General features: G+C 38.1%; 2 pseudogenes; both read right to left on the bottom strand.

The window, feature by feature from the left end:
- Positions 1 to 2,828: 2,828 nt before the first annotated feature.
- On the bottom strand, positions 2,829 to 2,946 carry LOC135052476 (5S ribosomal RNA; annotated as a pseudogene).
- A 189-nt stretch (positions 2,947 to 3,135) lies between these two features.
- LOC135051530 (5S ribosomal RNA) lies at positions 3,136 to 3,253 on the bottom strand (annotated as a pseudogene).
- Between the last annotated feature and the right edge of the window lie 2,441 nt (positions 3,254 to 5,694).

The raw sequence follows: 5,694 nt of genomic DNA, 5'->3' as shown, positions 1-5,694 counted from the left end.
TTGGCAGGTACAGTACATTATTTTATGGTCTGTACCAATTTTTGGCTCTCCAAACTTCCATTGAAAGTATAGGAAAAGCCCCGTAGCCATGCCCCCTTTTCGAATTTGTACAGATTTTTATGTGTAAATTGTTGGAGGGTATGTTGCTGCAGATGCAGTGGGCCTATTTTGGGGTTTGGGCCTGGAGCTGCAGCTCCATCAGCCCCATTGTTAATCCTGCTCTGGGAACATACAGCAGCCAAAGGGCAGAGCCTCCCATTGGATGTAACCTGTGTGGAAGGGCGTTTCTCGCCCAATCAGCTGTGGACTGGGTGTGATAGACCTGCCGCTAACCCAATGAGAGCTCCTAGCCACGCCCAGTGTTATACACACAGTCACAGAGTCACAGATCTGGGCTATTATATAGGAGATATATATGTAGATAGATACACACAAATACAAAACCACAGCACTTGCCATCCCAGAAGCGGGGCACACAAATGCACTCACCACTCATGCATATGATGTGTGAAACAGTTACCAGGTTTTAAGACTCTGTGATAGTGTAGGACCTGCATGAAGGTGGGGTACCTTGGCGTTTAGTTTGCAGGCTTTTGTGTATTGGCCAATTCACTAGCTAAACCCCCATCATTTATTTATTGATATGTTGAGGATAAGTGGGCTTGCTATGGTGAGTGCTGAGTTTTCTGTTTGTTTGTATGTGGATAGATAGATAGATAGATAGATAGATAGATAGATAGATAGATAGATAGATAGATAGATAGATAGATAGACTGTAGGTATAAACTAAATGTAATTTCTGTCATATTATTGTAGTATTGTTCCTTTAAGTAATTTCCTTGAGCAACCCCTCTGTTATTTGCTAGCCTTGATAAAAATACAGATGGATAAATTAAAATACTAAAATGTACAGATGTCCACGTACAATCCAATATATGAAAGTTATGTTAAGGTGGAAAATTCTATTAAAAGTATTTACACTAATCTTAACATTGTCAGTCAGAAATGATCTCCTTAGATCAATATTACATGGGCATTGTTGACTGTTACATTTTTCTATTCCCTATAATGCTGACATTACACAGATTGGTGGCAGATTAAATTTAATTACATCAATAATTACTTTATTTCTCCGTATGTATGTGTGCCCACAATTCATAACATCTTTGTGCTAGTTAGGAGACAGACAGTGTGATGGGATAATGGGATTGCTGCACCTTACACTGAAAGTCAGAATTCTGTAACAGACCCAGAGGCAATGAAGTGAGAATGCCTCAAGCCTGCCACATTTTAATTTGATCATTGGAATTTTAAATGTGTTTTTAAGTAGTGGATATACTGTATAACCTGCTATATTCGCTGTAAAATAAGTATACCTTACATACACCCAATATTTTTTTCAGTAGTAATCTAAAAACAATGGCTGAATTTTTCTTTGGTGCTAAAAGTTTATAGGAAAACTTCTATTTTATAATGGTTTCTAATATATTTTCAGAGCTGCCAACTTCATTTTCTTTTATATTAATATAATAGTGAACCTACTGTAATACTCAGAGGAAAAATGAGTGTGGTGCAGTATGGCACAAAATTAATGAATTAAATTAGAGCAAAACAGTTAAATGAACATACCATTAGAGAAAAGCGGATATATTTACTGCTATATAGATGGCGAAATGAATTCTCTAAAGTAATGTGGCTTGCAAAATGTAACATTAGCATCTTATTAGACATAACGGAATATATATTTATATCATTATTATTTATTTTAAAGCTCTGATGTATTATGCCATGCTGTGCATTGGGGTGAATCTAATGCATATATAGTACCAATATAATTAGGAATCTAATACATACAAAGTATATATATAAATCCAGATAGGTGGCACTCAGGTATAATATAATCTAAAATCAAATTATATAAAACATCAACGTTTAATCAATGATTCATTATTTATATAATACTTTCATTAGTGTCTAATGCAGAAAAACAATTAAACTTACCCACTATACAAATATGGGGGTCATTCCGACCTGATCGCACGCTGCCGTTTTTCGCAGCGCAGGGATCAGGTCACTACTGCGCATGCATATGCACCGCAATGCGCAGGCGCGTCGTATGGGTACAAAGCGGATCGTTGCTGTGCGATGGATTTAACGAAGAATCCATTCGCACAGCCGATCGCAAGGAGATTGACAGGAAGAGGGCATTTGTGGGTGTCAGCTGACCGTTTTCTGGGAGTGTTTGAAAAAACGCAGGCGTGTCAAAGCGTTTGCAGGACGGCTGCCTGACGTCAATTCCGGGACCAGACAGGCTGAAGTGATCGTAGAAGAAGGGGGGTTGTGGATCTGCACCAGCTTGAAAAATAGATGTTATGAATGACAAAGAAATACATCTATTAGATACCAAAATACTGACTATTTTTATAAATCATAAATAGTACTGAGTTTTGGTGGTGCTCCCATGGATTTTGTAGTTAGCCTACAGGGAGAAAACAAGAGAAAGACAAAATAACCTTGTGTGGAAGCACTCTTTGGTTAGATACGAAAAGTAGATGATGAAGAGGAGGACCCTTTGTAGTCCTTCCTCTGGTAAAACTTAACTTTTAATAATTGACTAAAAGTTCACTGTGGGGTGAACAAAAATAATGATAATAATAAAAAACTAGATTGCCACTGTACCAAATATGGTTCTAGATATGGCAGGTGAAAATATTGTTGTAGTAATTGTATAAATGTTAAGAAATCACAAAATGTACAGGTCACAGAAAAGATCGGAATGTAGAGTAAGCTCCGAAGAAAAATGGTACAAGAATCTCCTGAAAGAAAAAGGCCCACAGCACCTAGTATTCCCTGGAGGTCTCCCATCCATGTACTGACCAGGCCATACCTGCTTAGCTTCCAAGATCGGACGTGATCGGGCGCATTCAGGATAGTATGGCCGTGGGCCGATTTGTATCAGGAAACACTATTGGTGCTAATTAAGAAAAAAGGTCTACAAGGTCTAATAAAATGCTTGTACCCATAAAATAGAAAAATCAATAGATAAATGCGGAATAGTGAGAATACTGAAAAATAAGAATGTAAGGGATATAAGGAAATTATAGATGCGATATCAAAAATTATCCTAAAAAAGGTGGCCCACAATACCTAGTATTCCCTGGAGGTCTCCCATCCAAGTACTGACCAGGCCCTACCTGCTTAGCTTCCAAGATCAGACGTGATCGGGTGTATTCAGGATGGTATGGTCGTGGGCCAAATGAGTCAGAAAATTGTCAGACACAATTTTACTTTCTGTATTAATATCAGGTAGGGCTTGTAAGTCCCTGCCACCGATATTCTGAATGAGAGAGTATGTGTGGGAAAGTATTACTGCTGTAAGTGACTGATGGTGCTAAGATCTGGGTGTGAGCACAATGTCTATATCCAAAATGCTATCAGTCAGATATAGAAGTAGCAACTTGCAGGAAACTATACCAATCTGTTGTTAGACTGATGGGCTGTTGAACAGGATGATAAACCTGTATTTCGGTTATACAGAGGAAAATCCTGAGAAAAAATGTGATGTGGATAATCTTACAAATAGAAAAAGACCTTGTCTAATTTTTCTTGCTGTAAATGGCCAACAATATCATGAAATATGCTACATGAATGCAATAACGGCAGCAAGAAAAAAAGGAAGAAAAAGAAGTCTTTGTCCAGGTAATAAACAAATATAAGAAACTGGTAATGAAATTCCTGGATTTCTCTTGCTGAAGATACCTAATGATATTATAAGCTATGCTGCATGAATACAATGTGAGCTGCACAGCAAAAGTATCATCTCTTTGTATTGAAGATATGAAATAAGCTATGCTGCATGAATACAATGTAAGCAGCACAGCAAAAGTCTCATTTCTTTGTGTTGAAGATATGACTGAGCTTGCAGTACAATTCCGAATTGGCTGTTTGAATAGATTCAATTCTGAGTAAAATTACGGAGCAGGTGCAGGGATAGTCAGACCCTGTGGGTTCTGATGCGCTGCTTTGAAATAAACATGTAATTAAAGGTTACCACTTTCCAATATTGCAGATATCCCGGCGGCTGGTGGCTGTAGTTTGTGACCGCGCTCCGTGCTCCGTGTTCTGTGACCGTGCGGCCACCCGTTCCGGAGAGGGCGAAGCCGCAGTGACGTCACTGATTAGACGTCAGGTATCCGACGTACGTTTCACCTGTGAAGCTAGGCTTGTTCACGGAAGCCCAGTGTTCTCTCTCACCTAGTCACCATTTAAATAGGATGCGCGGACCAATCAATTGTTTGAGGATTGATGGTGATTCAATATGTTGCAGCTTGGTTTGATGGAGGCATTAATGAAATGAATTAGAGAATAGTAAATGAAGATTGGACATTACAAACGTGGGATAGGTGTTAATAATGAAGATGCAGATTTATTTATGTTATGGGCAAACCAGTCAAGGTTAATGGCCTATTATAGCTAATTGATGATCATGGGGGATTTGTTGAATAAATAATAGAAATAATATTGGGCAACGTATGTGCCCAATTTTAGAAAGAGAGGATATATATGATATAATGAAATTAATTTGATGGAAAATTGGTTATTTCAAAGTGTGAAAGTTAAGCGAAGGAGTGTATGAAGGATGGGATTGTATTTACTCATGCGAATGATGAGCAACTTGGTGAAAGGATAGTAAATTGATAATATTGATAAGGAGTGGAATGAAAGAGCGATGGGGTGTGATAAGAACTATGCTGAAGTGAAATAAATGATAATGAAATTAAAAATTAAAATTTTTTTTATTATTATCATTTTGTGATTTCTTAACATTTATACAATTACTACAACAATATTTTCACCTGCCATATCTAGAACCATATTTGGTACAGTGGCAATCTAGTTTTTTATTATTATCATTATTTTTGTTCACCCCACAGTGAACTTTTAGTCAATTATTAAAAGTTAAGTTTTACCAGAGGAAGGACTACAAAGGGTCCTCCTCTTCATCATCTACTTTTCGTATCTAACCAAAGAGTGCTTCCACACAAGGTTATTTTGTCTTTCTCTTGTTTTCTCCCTGTAGGCTGAAGTGATCGCAAGGGCTGAGTAAGTTCTGAGCTACTCAGAAACTGCACAAACTATTTTTGTAACGCTCGGCTGCACATGTGATCGCACACTTGCACAGCAAATATACACTCATCAGTGGGCGGCGACTATGCATTTGCACGGCTGCAAAAAGTAGCTAGCCAGCTAGCGATCAACTCGGAATGACCCCCTCTGTCCACATATATTATAGCTATTGTCAAAGCGTGCAAAATGGGCCACAGACATTGCAAGTTAGCTGAGACATGCTACTTTTTCTTAAAATATGTGTCTTAATCTGCAACATTATACCAATTCTTTAGCAAAACTATAATCAAATAAAGACAAAATTTAGGGAAAAAATATGCAATCTGGGTAAAAGAGCAAAACACAGAGGTGTGACACGAATGACCCACGCCATGCCTTTTGCGACGCAACATTATGCTTAATCAGTGACCTTATTCCATTTCCTTTGTGACAAAGATACTAATCTTAAGTACATAGTCAAAATAAGAATTTACTCACCGGTAATTCTATTTCTCGTAGTCCGTAGTGGATGCTGGGAACTCCGTAAGGACCATGGGGAATAGACGGGCTCCGCAGGAGACTGGGCAC

Source organism: Pseudophryne corroboree, chromosome 2 (genome assembly GCF_028390025.1).
Source record: "Pseudophryne corroboree isolate aPseCor3 chromosome 2, aPseCor3.hap2, whole genome shotgun sequence".
Classification (NCBI taxonomy): domain Eukaryota; kingdom Metazoa; phylum Chordata; class Amphibia; order Anura; family Myobatrachidae; genus Pseudophryne; species Pseudophryne corroboree.
This window is presented reverse-complemented; position numbering and strand designations above follow the sequence as displayed.